This window comes from Melanerpes formicivorus, unplaced genomic scaffold, assembly GCF_026170545.1.
Source record: "Melanerpes formicivorus ecotype bairdi unplaced genomic scaffold, bMelFor1.0.p_v2 SCAF_32, whole genome shotgun sequence".
Lineage (NCBI taxonomy): Eukaryota > Metazoa > Chordata > Aves > Piciformes > Picidae > Melanerpes > Melanerpes formicivorus.
This window is the reverse complement of record NW_027142384.1, coordinates 951,182-967,679: the sequence shown is the minus strand read 5'-3', so window position 1 is coordinate 967,679 and position 16,498 is coordinate 951,182. Positions and strand designations below refer to the sequence as shown.

General features: G+C 47.2%; 1 protein-coding gene across 2 annotated transcripts in view; it reads right to left on the bottom strand.

Annotated features, from left to right (window-relative positions):
- PTP4A3 (protein tyrosine phosphatase 4A3) overlaps positions 1–7,508 on the bottom strand; it is a 45,439-nt gene extending 37,931 nt beyond the window's left edge. The window contains exon 1 of one of the 2 annotated variants that reach the window (XM_068155442.1): positions 7,400–7,508. The gene's annotated coding sequence lies outside the window, so the exon portion shown is untranslated. Of the gene's footprint in view, positions 1–6,997; positions 7,119–7,399 lie in introns of those variants that run through there. The other variant, XM_068155444.1, reaches the window with a different exon arrangement.
- Positions 7,509–16,498: the final 8,990 nt, after the last annotated feature.

The following is a 16,498-nucleotide window of genomic DNA, read 5'->3' as shown; positions in this document are numbered from 1 at the left end:
AGGTTTCCCTGCCTGTCCTTAGGGACTAAGTTATGTTTTCTCCTTCTTCAGCAGACAGCTCCCCTACATCCACACAGAAATCATTAAAAAAATTACATATGTGACAGAAAGTTAATTAAAAGCCACCAAATCAAAGGACAGCCCATGAACAAAACTCTGGCCAACCCACGGCAATGAAGGGTGTGCAGGGAGGAAATCCTCACAGCAGTGGGATATATAGGGTGGTTCTATCCCAAATTGGCTCAGTTCATCCTCAAGCCCTTTGAATGTACACACAGAGGCCCTGATACGTCTCTGCTGTCAGCACTGCTATGACTAGGGGTACTGAGAGGGATAGGAGGTGACCCAGATCATGGGTTTAACCACCAGCCTGAATTCAGCCTGGCTGTGCTTGCACTGGTGGCAGGGCCCCAGAATGGGGACTCTGGCAGAAGCTCAGCACTGTCCCTGCAGGAAAAAACACTTGGCAGTCCTCAGCTAGAGGTACCCAGCCTCGTAGGGACATCCTTGTGACCAGCAGGTTGCATCCCTTGGGATGTATCACCCTGGGGAGTATCAGGGTAGGGACAGCAGAGTCTTTCAGGGTGTGAAAACAAGGATGAGATGTATTTTCCTGTTTCTTGACCAACCCCCCTGTTTTTCTGCCTGCAACACAAGCAAGCACAAAGCTGCAATTTGCCAAAAAAGGGGTGTAGGAGAGGAGGTGACACAGAGGGTGTGACAAGCCTTCCCTTAAATGCCCCCCTAAAGCCACCTTAAAAAATAATGAACTGGGGGCAGTGGAGGTTACTGGTGTGGTATGAGAATTTTCATAAGCATGAGAAAAAAAAAAAAAAGACCACATTGCTCCAGAGTACTTTTTTTGGGTTTTTTTTGTAAAGCAAGCTTCAGGGGCTCTGGGAGAGCAAGGCTCGCTGCAAAGTTTGTTTTCTGTTGTGCCCATGTTACCAAGCAGAGCTGGCCGAGGAATGCACGGCGAGGGGCACCCAGCTGGGCTGCACCCCTGGGTGAGTGCTGGCAGCCAGGTATGATGGCATGGTGAGGGTCACCGAGCCTGGGCACTGCCTGCAGCCCAGGATACTGCTCAGCAACCCATCTTCCCAGCTTAATGCAAGCTTCCAGCAGCGCTTCACTTCTGACTATCTTATTGCACACTCAGCTAGTAAAATAAACACAATCAATACATTAAAAAAAGAGATTGTCTAGAGGTTGGGATACTCAGGACAATTCCCCTGGTGCCTTTCCCCAGCATGCCAGGGTGCAGAGCAGAAGCCAGCTGATCCCAAACCTTTCTCTGGAAAAGTTCAAACCCGCAAATACTTGGAATTGCTCTTTGAAGGAATTTATTTTAAAGCCGCTTTAACGGCAGCTGGGAATTACCAGGGAGGCACTTTGCTCTGCAATTTCCCAGCTGCTGACCCCATTCACATGAAGGGGACCCCGGGTGGTCGCCCAGCTTGGGAACATGTGTTGAGCTGGCACTGCCCAGCCTTGTACCTGAATTTTCCCTCACCCTACGTTGCAGGAGCAGCACGGAGGAGGCTGCTGTGAATGGCAGAAGCAAGAAAAATTAACTCCTGTAACCAGCAATGAGGGTGTGAGCTTGCTTGGCGAGGATGTGGAAGGGTTATCTAAGACCCAGTTCCCACGAGGGTTGAAAATTGCACCCAGCCTTAACTGGAGCAATAGCAGAGTTGGAGGCTGTGACCCTCCAAAAAACCAAGCCAACATCTTGACTTGTTGGTGGCACATCGCTTTTTAAGAAACATTTTGTTCTTAAGAAAAAAGGAAGAAATAGGTTACAGAGCAAAATCATCAATGGAATGCTGTATTTCCATAGCTGAGCACTGGCAGGACTAGTCCTGCTTAAAGACTGAAAGACGCTACTAGTGGAGCTACTGGAGCATGGGAGTTTTGCGAGTTCCTCTTGCAAAGCTTCTGTGCCCCCCTGCCCACTTTGTTGCCCCGAGAGGTTTATGAAGTCCTTCTTAGCTCCACACTTACACAGGGACATCTTGGTGACCCTGGCTGGGCTGACTCAAACCACAGAGATGAGGCAGTAGACCTGGAAGGGGCACAGGCAGGTGGCAGCAGGTAGAAGTAGCCCCATGCCCAGCCGTTGCTGGATGTGTACCCACCTGTGCTGCACAGCCAGCCAGCTGCTGCCAAGTCACCTGGAGCAAAGAGGGCCCCCAGAGCCACTGGCAAGGGTTGGGCTGATAGGCATCAGCCCCCCATGTCACAGCACCTGTGGCCCCACACCGGCTTTCCTCTCTCTGCTGTCATGCTTGAAAGACATTTGTGGAACAACACAGCAAAAAACAGGATTTGAGTGGTAGGTTAGAAAAAGAAGGGGAGAAGAAAACAACTTGGCAAGAAGGAAGGGCTGAAGGACACAGGCATTTCCATTTTGGTGCAAACCTCCCAGGGGTGCCACTCCTGAGTATTTATTGACCAACTTGCCTGCCCTCAAAAAGCTGGCCTTGCAAACCATGGCAGGGAGGGATGCTATTTCTGGTCAAGACGCATATAGTGGCAACGCTTTATTAACTCCAACATCAACTGGTGACACACATAGGACTCAAAACACAGTCAGCAACCCACTTGGAGAGGGCTCTGTCTCTGCAGGCACCTCACTTCCATTGTCACCCCAGTATCACCCTAAAAAACCCACCAGGCAGTCTCATGCAGTGCTTCAAAGGACCAAAAAAAGAAAAAAAACAAAAGGATAGAAAAAAAAAAAGGTGCAGTCTGCTTAAAAACATCAAGATGTGAACCCTTGAGTCCAGCAATGTAACAGATAGAGAGGACTGAGTTGCTTTTCTCCTGTGGTGGGTTGAGATTTCCCCCCAACATTAACTTTGCCAGACTAAATCAGCTGGAAGCAAATGAAAGCTGTATTTACAAGCAAAACTACAATCCACAATGAAAGGAAAAATAATCAATGTCATCATGAAATAAAACTACTAGATGCAGCCAGGTAAGGTTCATTAAAGGTGAAAGGCAAGGGTTTGACTCCAAACCCAGCTATTCTTCCCAGGCTGAGAGGCTATATTGATAAAATCTTCCCCTGCACAAGTCTGTGTGGGAAGTCATCACCCCCCTCCCCATCCCTTGCAACATGGAAACGCACCACATCGCCCTCAGCTCTCAAGTTAAACATCTTATTAACTGTCGTGACGTAAAAGAGGAGATCTCCGAGAACTATTGCAGAAATGAGGGAACATTTGCCATCGATTAGCAATGATACCACTGCAGAGAGATCTTCACAGAAAAACACATCCAGCTCCTCCTTTTCCCAGCCCCCCCTCCTCTAATCACTTAATGTCATGGGAAACTAAACCTGACATCCAACAGCCTAGATATGAGACTTGCAGTAAAAATACTTCTAAGATTGAAAAAAAAAGCTGAACAAAAAACCCTTGCCTTCCAGGAAACCATTTGGATTCAGACCCCGCACAGCTGCAGCCACCCTCTGTGTGGTATTCATCCCTCCTGCTTCTGCTTGGAAATCAGGCAGGGTGGGGAATAAAAGGGGGGGGGGGGGGGGGGGGGGGAGGGGAAAAAGAAGTGATATTGCATCTGATGAGCTGCAAGAAGCTGTTGGCAAAGTGGTCCAGCAATCATCTGAAATTCAGACAGTCACGTGAGGAGCCTGTCTGCAGCTCCCGCGCAGCCCAGGCTCAGCACTTCGCTGAACTGCACACGCAGCGATTTGTTGCGTCAAGATCTCCCGCCCCACTCTCACCCGCTTTCCAGCCCCATATGAAAACCTTTCAGCAGGTTTTTGCATTGCAAGGTGACCGAGAGCTTTGTGCCGAAGCTGCTCCAGCCACAAAGCTGGATTCCTGCCATGCAAGTGCAGAAGAGGATTGCTACGCTGCAAAGCCACCCAGCAGGCACCAGGGTCTTCACCAGGATGTGCACAGTGGCCATAACCCTGTTCCATCACATAGAGTGAGTGGAGGGTCCCACTGGCATGAAGGAGTTCCCAGGAGAACATACTGTACCTGCTCCTGGGGCCAGCCTGTCCCTGGGCAACCCTGGGCATGCCTGAAACCAGTCCCCGTCTCCCCAGGCAGCCATGGTTGCATCAGAGAGCAGCCAGGTTGAGCCCAGACACCTCCAGAGTGAGGTGGCAGCTGGCTTTTGAATTTTTTTTCTTTCTTTAATTTTCACCCAGGATGTTACTTTGTGCCCAAAGGATGCTTCAGGCTCCTTCCAGTCCCATCCTGCATCACCCCATCCTGCATCAGCTCCCAGGGACCCATTGTGACCAAGCAAGGTTCCTCTGCAAAAGCCACATGGCTTCACAGTCAGCCTCACCATTCCACCCCATAAAACCTTTGGGACAATGAAAACTTTTTTTTTTCTTCCTCTCTGCTGCATCCACTCCTCACATAAATTAGGAAGAGTAATTAAGAGACTTAATGCTCCATGGTTCCTCACCTTCAACATCCAGCTGAAGATGCATTGCATTGCACTAAAGTCAGGCAGATACAGTGGGACTAAAAAAAGAACTTGGGGTTTTTTTTTAAAAGCCAGATTGCCTTTCAGGGCAACTATATTTATAGGTAGAGCTGTTGAAATTTTAAGGGCTCCTTGCCACAGGAATCCTGTCTCGTGTTCACAAAGTGGTGTAACTTGGCAAAAATGTACGTTTAATGGACTGATGTGTGCCACTTCCCTCCCTTAATTTCAGATAAAATCAGAGTGGGGAAAACAGAAAAGATGCAAAATGTGTGTGGGTGCTGAGCATGCCCCCTGCCATGTGCCGTGATCCACATTTTCCAGGTTTGCAGTGTAGCAAACACAGGACTTCACACCCGCCCCTGGACCAGCTCTTTCCTTTTCTGTCAATGACTGAAAAAAAAAACCTTTTGTGGGTGTTTATTTTTGTTTTTGGTTTGGCTACCAGTGGCACACACAAAGCCTCCTCTGCAATTCACTTTATGGTTGAAAAACCCTATTGGGGTTCGGCTCCAGAGCGGTAAAACTGCTCTCCTTATCCGAAGCAGCCCGGGAATGCTGTTCACCACCAAGCTGTGGCACACGATGCCCAGAAGCCACATAGGCTTGACCCAAAAGTTTGCCATTTCCTTACTCAGCACGCTATGCTGCTAAACCCTTGTTTCATTTTAATGTAAGCTATAAAAGCATGTTACGCCATGTCCAAAGATTCTACCACCCCGCTGAGGATGTCTGGATACTAAACTTTTATTTCCTTATGGTAATGTCTGCCTATTTAAGACAAAACCCAAACCATAATTAAAGTTATTGATAGGACCCAATGTTTACTGTTTGCTATTTTAACATCAAGTGCTGTTGGATTTCAAGCCACTGATTTCCATTGCTTGCAGGGGATGATTAAGCTGGAAACATGCCTAAATGACAGGGTTTATTTGATGTTTCTATGGGCACTTCTGCCATCAAATCAAAGAAAGGCACTCAGGAGACCGATCCCAGAAGATGCTTCTCAACAGGGACTGCCTTGACTGGAAGCAGGCAAATGATTTGTGAGCTATAAAGACACATTTGGAAATAAAACTGCAATAGCCATAACGAAAGCTTTTTGCTTCTGCTAGGAGCCCTCTCCTTCAGCATTGCCAAAGGGGCAAAGGCTTCTGGGGCTCTGGTAATGTGACTATTTCCAGCCTTCTGAAAGTTACCAGAAGTATGGTTTTCCCAAAGAAATTAATTTCAGGTTGGAGCACTTAAAAGTCTTCCTTCACTTGACTATGTGCCAAATGTGGTGGCCCCTACTAGCATCTGATGGACCCAAGAGATGATTGCATTGGGGATTGTGCTGCAACAACCCCTGCTAGCCAGCACCTGGGTGGTTAACTCTGAAGCCTAGTAACAAGCAGCTGTGAAGTTCCAGGATGTATACAAATATTGGTGCAGAATATTTGTGGGTGTGCAAAGCTTTAAATCCACCTGCATAATTTTTAACATATGCTATAAGGAGCATGAAAAAGTTAGTAATCATCGTGATGGTGGAATTCAAATCCAGCTCACAAAAGGGTAAGGAGATTCATGTTGGTTAGTACACAAACAAGTCACCAGGCCCATTTATCCATGCTGCTCTTTTTCCACTGCTGTCAAATACACAACTTCATCAAGGCTCAATTTTCTTGTTGATCCTTTTAGCAAAAAGGATGCATAAAACCAACCCATCAGCTCCAGACTTTTATGTCACCCTGTTTACGTTTCAGCTCCTTTGAGCAGAAAGATGAAGCAGTAACCAAATTAACTGGAAACTGGCAGGACAAACTTGCCAGATTCCAGTTAATTGCTTGGATTAGTAATTCCAGTCGCATGCAAAATCCACCTCACCGGCGGCAGAGAAAGGCATTGCATGGCATGTCCTCCTGCTATGCAACCTGGCTGCTTGTGCAGTGAGGCCCACAGCCTCACAAAGCCCCCAATAGGCTTCTGCACCTGATAGAAACATGCTCAAATATGGCCCAGGAAAGGCCACCACTGCTGCAACTGCTGATGCAGTGAGTGGAGCCCCATACGTTTGACCCCGTTTTCTTGCAAAGAGGTGGGAAACGTCCACAGCATGGAGCATGGGCTTCCCTCCTTGGCTCCTGCGATACCAAGCAAGGGTGATGAAGCCCCTTGGAGCCCAAGTGTTCTTGCCTGCTGATTTGCACCCTGTATCACACACAGCACGTACAATGTCTGTCGGGGTGCTCTGATGCTCAGGGCTACCCCGGTGGGGTGTAGAGCCCTCCTGACAGGGCGGGTGACTGCAGCATCGCCATGACCTCGCCACTACTGCACGGTGCAGCACCGTGCATGACCCTCCTCTCCTGACGCCAGCATAGCTGCACTGTTCAGTGTCCAGATTGAGCCCCACTGCTTCTACCAGTGCACGGTGTAAGACTGAACGAAACTCCCACCCTCGGTACTGCTACCGAGGATCCCCACAGAGCTACCAGCGTTACTGCACCAGGCACCGGCTCCCTACACAGCTACTGGCGTTACTTACCGAGCATCCCGCTCACGAATTGCCCCCCGTCGCCTCCGAGGTTACTGCACCGTGCAGTGGTTCTCCCACGCAGCTACCGCGGCTCTTACCCCGCGCACGGCCCCCTGTCGCTTCCGGGGCCACTGCACGGCGCGGTGCCGCGCACGCCGCCCACCCCCGCCGGGCCAGAAGCGTGCAGCTCCGGTGCGCGGCCTCCCCCGCACGCTGCGATCGCCCCACTCCCTCCCTCCTCCTTTTCCCCGCCGCGATCGCCCCGTTCCTGGCCTCCTTGGGGTGCAGACCGCCCCGCGCTCTGCAGCAGCCGGGGCCCCCTCCTCCCGCATTGTTGTGCGGACAACCTCATGTGCGGCTGCCAACAGCCGCCTCCCTCCACATGCCGTCACGCCCGACCCAAGCACTGACCTGCTTGCCGGCTCCGGCCGTGCCGCCCCGCTTCGCTCGGCTCGGCTCCGCGCCGCGCCGCCCGCCCAGCCTCGCTCTCCGCCCTGAGCCCGCACATGCAGCCGCCGCCGCTGCCGCCGCCGGCCCGCGCGCGCGCTCCCGCTGTCCGCCCCCTGGTCCCGCCCCCGCAGGGCCCCGCCCCCGAGCTCCAACAGCGCGCGTCCGCGGAGTCACATGGTACTAGGAGAGCCAATGGAAAAGGGAGGGGCAAGAGGGGGGCGGGACCAAGGGGAGGAGTCACGTAGTGGGTCGGCCCAGGGGAGGGTGTGTCCTCCCGCGGATTGGGCGGGGCCAGGTGAGGAGGCGCAGGGGCGTGAGGTGGGTGCGGCTGAGGGGGGAGAAGCGCAGGAGGAAGACGAAAAAGAAGAAAAACGAGGGAAAAAGATGAACAACAATCATAGAACGATAGAATTGTTTTGGTTGGAAAAGAGTTCCAAGATCATTCAGTCCAACTGTTGGAAGAGAAGCAAGAAAACATAAACCAATAATTTAAAAAATACAATAATGATAATTATAATGATGATGATGATGGTGATAATGATAATAACAATAATAAAAATAACACCACTACTACTACTACTACTACTACTAATACTACTACTAATAATAAAGAAAAGGAATAATAATAAGTGCACCTTGGAGTACTGTGTCCAGCCCTGATATCCTCAGTACGGGATAGACATGGACCTGTTGGAGCAGGTCCAGAGGAGGCCACAAAAGTGATTGGAGGGATCAAACATCTCTGTCATGAGGACAGGATTAGAGAGCTAGGGTTGTTCAGCCTGGAGAAGAGAAGGTTCCAGGGAGATCTTATTGTGGCCTTTGAGTACTTAAGGGGGCATACAAGAAAGATGGGGACAATCCTTTTAGCAGGGCCTGTTGTGACAGCACAAGGTGTGATGGTTTTAAACTAAAAAGAGGGGAGGTTTAGACTAGATAGAAGGAAGATTTTTTTTACCAAGAGGGTGCTGAAACACTGGCCAGAGAGCCTGTGGATGGCCCATCCTCGGAAACATCCCAGCTCAGGTTGGACAGGCTCTGAGCAGCCTGATCTAGTTAAAGATGTCCCTGCAGGGGTTTTGGACTAGGTGACCTGTAGAGATCACTTCCCAAAACATGCTATGATTGTATGACAAGGAGAAAAAGATGAAAATTAAGATGATGGCAACAAGGAGAAAGATGAAGAAGACAAGAGGAGACCTGGAGGCAAGGGCAGGCAGGATAGGCCTGGGCTTGGTGTGCTGGTAACCCCCTTTCCCCGAGGCAGCGCAGGCTGAGCAGAAGCCCATGAGGTGTCCCACAGGCCAGACCAGCTGCATAGAGGGGGCCACTCATTCCTGAAGCTCTGGAAAGGATATATTGAATATCTCACCATGAGCAGTCCTGGGTGTGTGCAATGCACACTGCTGTCATCCAGTGTGCCATTGCCCTAAGGACTGGCATCATTCAGGAGCTGCCATTGCTCAGCCTTTCCACTCAAGGGTCTTGCCTCAGGTTGTCCACCTATGTAACTATAAATCCCTTAAAGAAAGTGCTTAAAGAACTTCCATAAATTGAACAAGATCAGGGCACTGACGTCAGTGCAAGTTGCTTCTTTTAATTTATTTCTAATTTATTGAGGACTCCTTTAGCAGAAGCCACCATGAAGGCAGCCAAGAGCTTTGCAGACATTAAAGAAACAGTAGAATAGGGCTTCTGGGGACAGAGAAGGGTGAGGTGAGTCCTCAGGAGTCACACGTAAATATGTAGAGATGAAGGGGAAGCAGCTGAATGTTGGGAGATCATCAGACATGCTTACATTTCAAGGATGTTTCTTCCTCTTCTCTGAAAGGCACTAAAGTGATACACTCTGAACCAGAATCATCTGACAGTGCTTTATGTTTCTGAGAACATACTTTGTTAAAAGGGCCAGGAGGCCTCCTCTTTGGTTAAAGGCTAACTTTTCACGACCTACAGTAAGTCCTCCATTGGAATTGGAGGAAAATAAAAAAGGACAAAGAAAAGGGAAAAAATGGTTCATAATTCCTTGACATATCATGCACAAAAACTTAATAAAAGAACCAAGTCTATTTAATCAAGTTGTTGGGTTTTTTTAATGTGATGGGTCTTATACAGCTCCAGTGTGTATGTGTAAGTATATGAAATGGACCCTTTTCTGTTGACCAATTTCAAAAGATGTTAGAGATTCATAGATTCATTTTCTGCAAGTTTGCAAACAGCCAGATGGATAACAGGGATATGCATCAGCAGGTCTAGCACTCTCCTTCCTCTTTCCCTTTCTGGGCAGAGGCATAGCATAAGCTTAACCTTGGTTAGACATTAGCACGTTCACACCTTGCAAAGGAGGTCTGCTGAAAACAGAAACAAAACTGTTACTTGCCTTGCTGCTGACATTTAGGTTTTTGCTGTTTGACTCCCTGCTACTTTTTCTAAGTGAGAAAATGATGTTATTCACATCAAGGTTTTTAATGAAATACTTAGAGTGTGAGTTTTGGTGGTGTTAGAATCAGTCTGGCAAAGTTTAGCAAAAGCTCTGGAGGGCAGAAGTCCTCCTGCTATTGCTGGTGATGGTAGAACTGGCTGAGAAACCTGCCTGTGAATGCTTTCTTTAAAAGCAAAAAATTGAAAACTCAAACAAACAAACAAACAAAATCCAGCACAAAGAAAAACAACTTTGCAGCTGCTGTACTTGGTTTGGGTATTTTTGGTTAAATCTTTTCTTGTTAAAACAGCATGACCCTTTTTCCTTCCATGGGGATTCCCAGGCATGATGGGGAGCTGCATTTGGCTCTGAGGGAATACGTTTGTTTTTCTGTGTCCTTTACTGTTTGTGAACATGAGAGACCAGCCTTTCTTTCAGATGCAGTGAATGCCAGTAATCTGGTTTTATTTAGTTCAGGACCTGAGAGTAGTGGTTGGCATGCTGTTCTTTGCTTACCATTTGAAATGTCACATGGCAAATTCTAGCGCTCAAGCACAATCTCAGCTTGACAGGTCTGGCAAAAGAAAAAGGGGCAACAGCATGAGCCACCACCACATTGCCTCAGAACTGTTGTCAAACCCAGCTTGATCCCTCTTGCATGGGTGAGGCTGGAGGCTTACTGTGCCTAAGAGCATAGCTTCTCAGCCAAGGGTGTAAATTCATACCAGTTTTGCTGCTCTTTGGTAGGGGAACTTTTGTCCATTGTAAGCTGGGGGGAAAATAGAGGCATTAAAAATTGATGTGCAATGCAACTGAGGAATACCTTCGGGTCTCCTGGCAAGTCTGAATCCACTTCCAGTCAAGCCCATCCTCACTTCTTTGTATTTTAGCGAAATAGGCAGAGAGAAATGTTTCCACAATCAGGTCACTGCCTTAAGAGGATCAAATACGCTTCATGTTCGCTGTAATTTCCTGAATTTGAATGGATTTTCAGCACAAATATCGACAATCTCCTGTGCATGATAGCATCCTTGAGCACATTTTTCAGCGTGATGCACTGAAAAGCAATGTGGAAGGATTGTAACCTCTGAGCAGATACTAATCCCAGAGGGCTGTACTTGCCTCAGTATTAGTGGAAAGCCTGGCCACGGTTTAATGCGTGCTTGTCAAAGTGCTTATATTACAGCTAGGACACTTTCCTGGATCAAGACTGTGCAGCCTCTATCTTTTCAGAAGGGTTAGAAATGCACTCCATGCACTTGCTTTGTCTGAGTTTCTACAATCGTTTTTTTTTCTTTTTTTCTTCTGTGCTCCTTTCCTACCCCTTCTGTTATTTCCATTCCAGCCAAACACAGCTTTCTTCAAGCCAGGACATCATTAACATTGAACTGAAGGAAAATATTTCTCTCTTTCTTTGCCACCTGCAGACAACATGTCTCACAGATGTGGTGCTAGAGAGGGAAGCAGCAGGTAATTCTGAGTTGTAAAGGTTGCAGGAGGAATTGCCCCTCCAGGGTGGGAAGTGAAACATGGATTCTTGGTATGTCAGTGTTAATGTCACACTGATGCGGAGCTGGGGTTGCTCAGCCTGGAGAAGAGGAGACTCAGGGGTGACCTTATCACTCTCTACAACTACCTGAAGGGAGGTTGTAGACGGGCCGAGTTTGGTCTCTTCTCCCAGGCAGCCAGTACCAGAACAAGAGGACACAGTCTCAGGCTGCACCAGGGGAGGTTCAGGTTGGATGTTAGGAAGAAGTTCCATACAGAAAGAGTGATTGCCCATTGGAATGGGCTGCCCAAGGAGGTGGTGGAGTCGCCGTCATTGGAGGTGTTCAGGAGGAGACTTGATGGGGTGCTTGGTGCCATGGGTTAGCTGTTTGGGTGGGTTGGATTGCTTGATGGGTTGGACGCGATGATCTTGAAGGTCTCTTCCAACCTGGTTTGGTTTATCCTAAATAAAGGTTTATTCCTATCCCCTGACTGTGTTTCTCAGTCACTAGAGCTTTTGTCTTGGACTCTCTATGCCTCCTCCTTTGCTGAAGCAGTTGTCACATCTTGTTCCTCTGGGACTTCAGCATCCGGATGAGGTTTCCCATCATGAGCCCTGACACGTGTTCTGGTCATATTAACCTGTACTACAAGAAACCTGGGTTTCTCCAGCTTGCAGAAGTCCCAGAAGCTGCTGTGTATTGACTAGTGGGAGAGACAAGAAAATTTAAAAAGCAACAAAATAAAACCAATGAACCCCCCCTATATGGTAGTTCTGATTTTATTTTATTTTATTTTAAGTTAGATTTTTCTCTAGGAGAGACTTGAAATGGATCACTTACCTCTTCCAGAAGAGTCATTTAATAGCTGGGCCAGGACTTGGAATTCACTTGAAGATGCTTACTAACTCAGTGCATGAGCGAAACTGAAGTTCACTCATACATGGTAACACCTTTCTTTTCCCACACTCATCAAAAACCTTGTTGCCTACTTCACAAATTCCCCAGGTATTAATAGCCAATGAAGACTTCAGAGCAGAAAGAGCTGGGTGCAGACTGACATTGCATTTGCATTCAAGAAGGATGGAGATGGCTATAAAGGGATCACCACCAAGTGCTGCAGATAGCCTGGCTTCTTGCAGCTGCCCTCCTACACAGCTGAAGCTCAGCCCTGCTTTCTCAGGAGCATGGCATAGTCCAGGGCTTTTCATCTGGGCTGAGAACGTGGTTAAATCCTTGTAGGCACCACAACATGGAATGGAATTTTAACCACATCAGGGAAAGCAGGATGGGTCTCCTAGGGCAGGGCTCCTTCACACACAGTCCTTGCACTACTGGTGGTCCCTAGCATGCCTGAAGGTGGTCTGCAAGATGATTGCAATCAGAAAACACAAACCCATACACATTGCATTCCCATGCCTGAAGGCCAGGAATCATAAAGGAGATGAAGTAACAGTGATAGATAAACATTTGGAGTTTCAGATCCTGGTAACAGTTCTTTCAGTGATGCTGTTGTCCTCAAGTTTTGTCCCTTTTTATGTAAAAAGATAAACTGTTCATTTGGTTTAAGCAGGTTGTGGGGGGACAGCTGGTTTCCCCACTTCATCTGGCAATGGAAACCTGGGCTGGTATGTGCTGCAAGAACCCTGCTTGCTGCCAGAAATTACCAGCAGCCAACCCCACATACCTTGGTTTTGCTCATTAAAGGACATACTTGCATAATCTTCCTTGTATGATAAGGAACAGTGCTTACTTTCTACCTCACACCCAGGCCTCCAGATGTAGCTAGGACTAGTGTGCGTAACCAGCTCTACCTGGGAGTGTAGATGCATCCTAAGGATATGATACTATCAATGCAGGGGGAAGAGGGTGTGCCCCAGGCACCCAGCAAAGACAAGCACTGCAACTGACAGGCTGGTGTGGAGACGGCAATTGGGAAAGGGTGAGAAACACAGAACTCAGTAATATCCCTGTGCCTCAGAGGAGTTTCCTCCTTGGTTCTGTGAGGAAAAAGTCCATCAGTTCTTTTAGTTGGCATGCCTTTGCTGTTTATCCTGGGAAAGATTTTTAAAAGGTGCTGCTGAAAATTGACCTTTATTTTAGCCTTGATAATGATGTGTCTGGATTACCAGCTGAATCTTGGATGGCTTGACCTGGCACAAAGCAATGCTGCTAGAGTTTTGAAGCTGAATATTGAATGACAGATCTCTGGCCTCAGTTCTCCTGCAAGATCCATAGAATCTCATTTGACTAGGCATGCATTCATTCCTGTAGGGATGCTCTTAGTATAGGCAAAAGCATTTTGCTGGTGTTAAGTTTATACTGCTTTGGTGAAACCTAGACCTTTGACAAAAACCCAAACACCCGGGGCAAGATCTGGCCTTTCCAAGGAGTTTTGGTTGCATTCAGTGATGGATGTGAAGGAAACTCATGGTTCATGGGTCAAATGGATCAGTTTGCAGTAGGTAGAAGGGCTGGTTTTCCCTTGCAGATGTGCTTCTAGTGATCCACCACGGGTCTGCACTGTTCCAGGAGACAACAGTGATTGGCCTTTAAGCTTAACTAGAGAGGTTCTTACTTTCAGTCCTCACGGACCCTAATTTAATAGTGGTAATGGCAGCAGAGTGAGCAAGCTTTCTGCTAGTTGCCTCTCCATTTCACAGAAAGTGGAGGCTGGCAAAGGTTAATGACTTTCCCAAGGTCATGTAGGAAATTGGTAGGGCAGGAGGCTGGTCATTAGGACATCCTTTCTCCAGAATATGACAAGAGAGGGACCAGAGGTGCAGAAAAAGAACAGGACTTGCCCAAGGTTACAAGATCATCCCACCTTTTGAGACACTTGGCCTGGCAGCATGATTATCACATACTTCCGGTATCTCTACTGCAAGAGGTGAATGGGAAGGGGGGTGTGGGGGAAACAAGACGGTTGCTATTAATTCAGTTGAGCTTGACTGGACATGCACAAGCAATCTGGAGAAGGAAATAGTTCTAGTTCTGTCTGGTTCAGCAGAAACTCCACCCACTGAAGCTTTCCGGCAGGAAATCAAGTTACAAACATTACATGATCTGAGCAAATTCTCATACACTGATCTTACCCTGGGGACAGGACACTTTTGTGAGCTGAGTATGGAGGCTGTAGTTTTAGATACCTTAACCCTTTCTGGAGTGTCACTTTGAGGGCATCACAGCTTCTTCTGCTCTCCAGGCTGTAGAGATCACAAGCAAGAAGCGAATGGATTTACAATTGTTGAGGTCATTCTTTGCCAATGAAGAAGTCCTGAAAGCTGTCTTTATGTGGAGGAAAGAAGAGAAGGGCTGAGAAATTTGTCTTCTCCCTGCTTTTCCCACTGAAAAATTGAGATTTGTCAACAATATGTTTCCTGGAACACCCTAAAGATGACCAAAAAACGTGTAGTTTCTGGCACTAGTCCAACCGTTCAAGTGAAACCTCTCAATGGAGCAAGGAACAAAATCGTACTTGGACTATTTCAGACCCATTGTTTCTATTATCAGCAATTCCTTAAAAACAATAGGAGAAAAGCTGCCATTGTAAAAATTCAGACACTACTGCTTCAGCTAAGGGTTAAGATAAGTTATTATCTGCATGTTTAAAATGACTTAATGAACCTCAAGGAAATAAATCTTGAAGGCTGCCAATAGCCCTGAGATTCAAAATGAAAAAGCACAAAGAGGAAGGGAGTTTTTTCTTTTCACAGAATAGGAAGCAAAAAGGAGCACAGCTCATATTTTTTTCTTTATCCAATTACCAGTAATGTAGATGAATGTCTGACACTGAGAAAAGAGGAAAGGTGGAAGCTGCCTGCAGTGACGGCAAGGCTGTTTTTCACATGATGGCTGTTTCTGGGGACTTGCAGTCCCTCAGCACACTGCTGGAGAGTGGGAAGGTGGGGATGGCCCTTGCTAGCAGTGCTTCCTGCCAGTGCACAGGGTGTGTCATGTCTCAGGTTTCCTTTTTGTTCATCTAAGAAGCAGAGCATCTCCTGATGAAGGTCACAGCTTTGATCTCCACAGCTTGTTCTTGTGTTTATGGATGGCCATTATTAGTAACAGGCTACTGCATGCACTACTCTGTGTCTGCCCTTGTCTGACTGCAAGGGAGCAGGGACAGGATAACAAAAGAAAGTATAAATAGTCTTTTAAAAAGCCTGTTAAATAGAAATAGACTTTGGAGGAGAAGAGAGAAAGAATGAGGCGTGTTACTATAGTAACCACCAATGGTTTATTTAAGAAGGGCAAAGAAACAAACACCACAAAAAGGCAAAGTCAAGAGCTGAAGATGGCTGAAGGAATCCATCAGGATACAGACACAGAAGGGCCAGGTAAGAGCAGTGCGCTTCTACTAAAGCAGTGCTGAAAAAAATCATTCCACTCTATTTCTTGCAAAGTGATCTGGAAAATATTGCTGTGAAAGGTGCATTTCTAGTCATAGAAATGGCATTTCTAGCTTTTTGTGGTGGTGAAAGGTGGGGAAGTGCAGAACAAATGTTAGGCTGGTGAAATCTGGAGGAAAGGGCTATCTTACATCTGCCCAACCTGAACCCATTTAGCATAAAGCCTTACTCATGTTTTTAGTTATCTTGGAAGAGGACTAGCAGAGAGCTTTCAGGGGCTCCCACAATATCAGCTATTAAAAATTGGACCTAAATGTCCTTTTCTGTGTGCATCAGCAACATGGGAATTATCTTTATTGTTCCTTTTCCCCTGACATGAAAGCACTCACTGGGTTAGGAGAAAATACCAAAGACTGAAACTGTTGGTAGCTGTGGTGGACAAAAGTGATGGCTGCCTTGCCATACCCCATCTGCTATCTTGCTTTCACCTCAAATTATGTATTTCACAGGTAGAACTGCTGACTGTAATGGTTTTCATTTATTCTCCCCATGCAGAGGAGGCTGCATCCTGCCTGAAGACCACCTTGCACTTCATGCTGCATGATCACAGGATAAAAACATTCTTTCTGCCTTGAAGAGCTCTTACTAAACTCAAGGAAAGAAACAGCAGACAGAAAAGCAGGTGTGATGGTACTTGGCAGCACCATAATGGAACTGTTCCATTCTTGACCTTAGAAGCTCAAATACCCTGCAAAGTCCCCGTGGTTGGGGTGTCTTTTGCTGTTTTGTTTTTAATCTT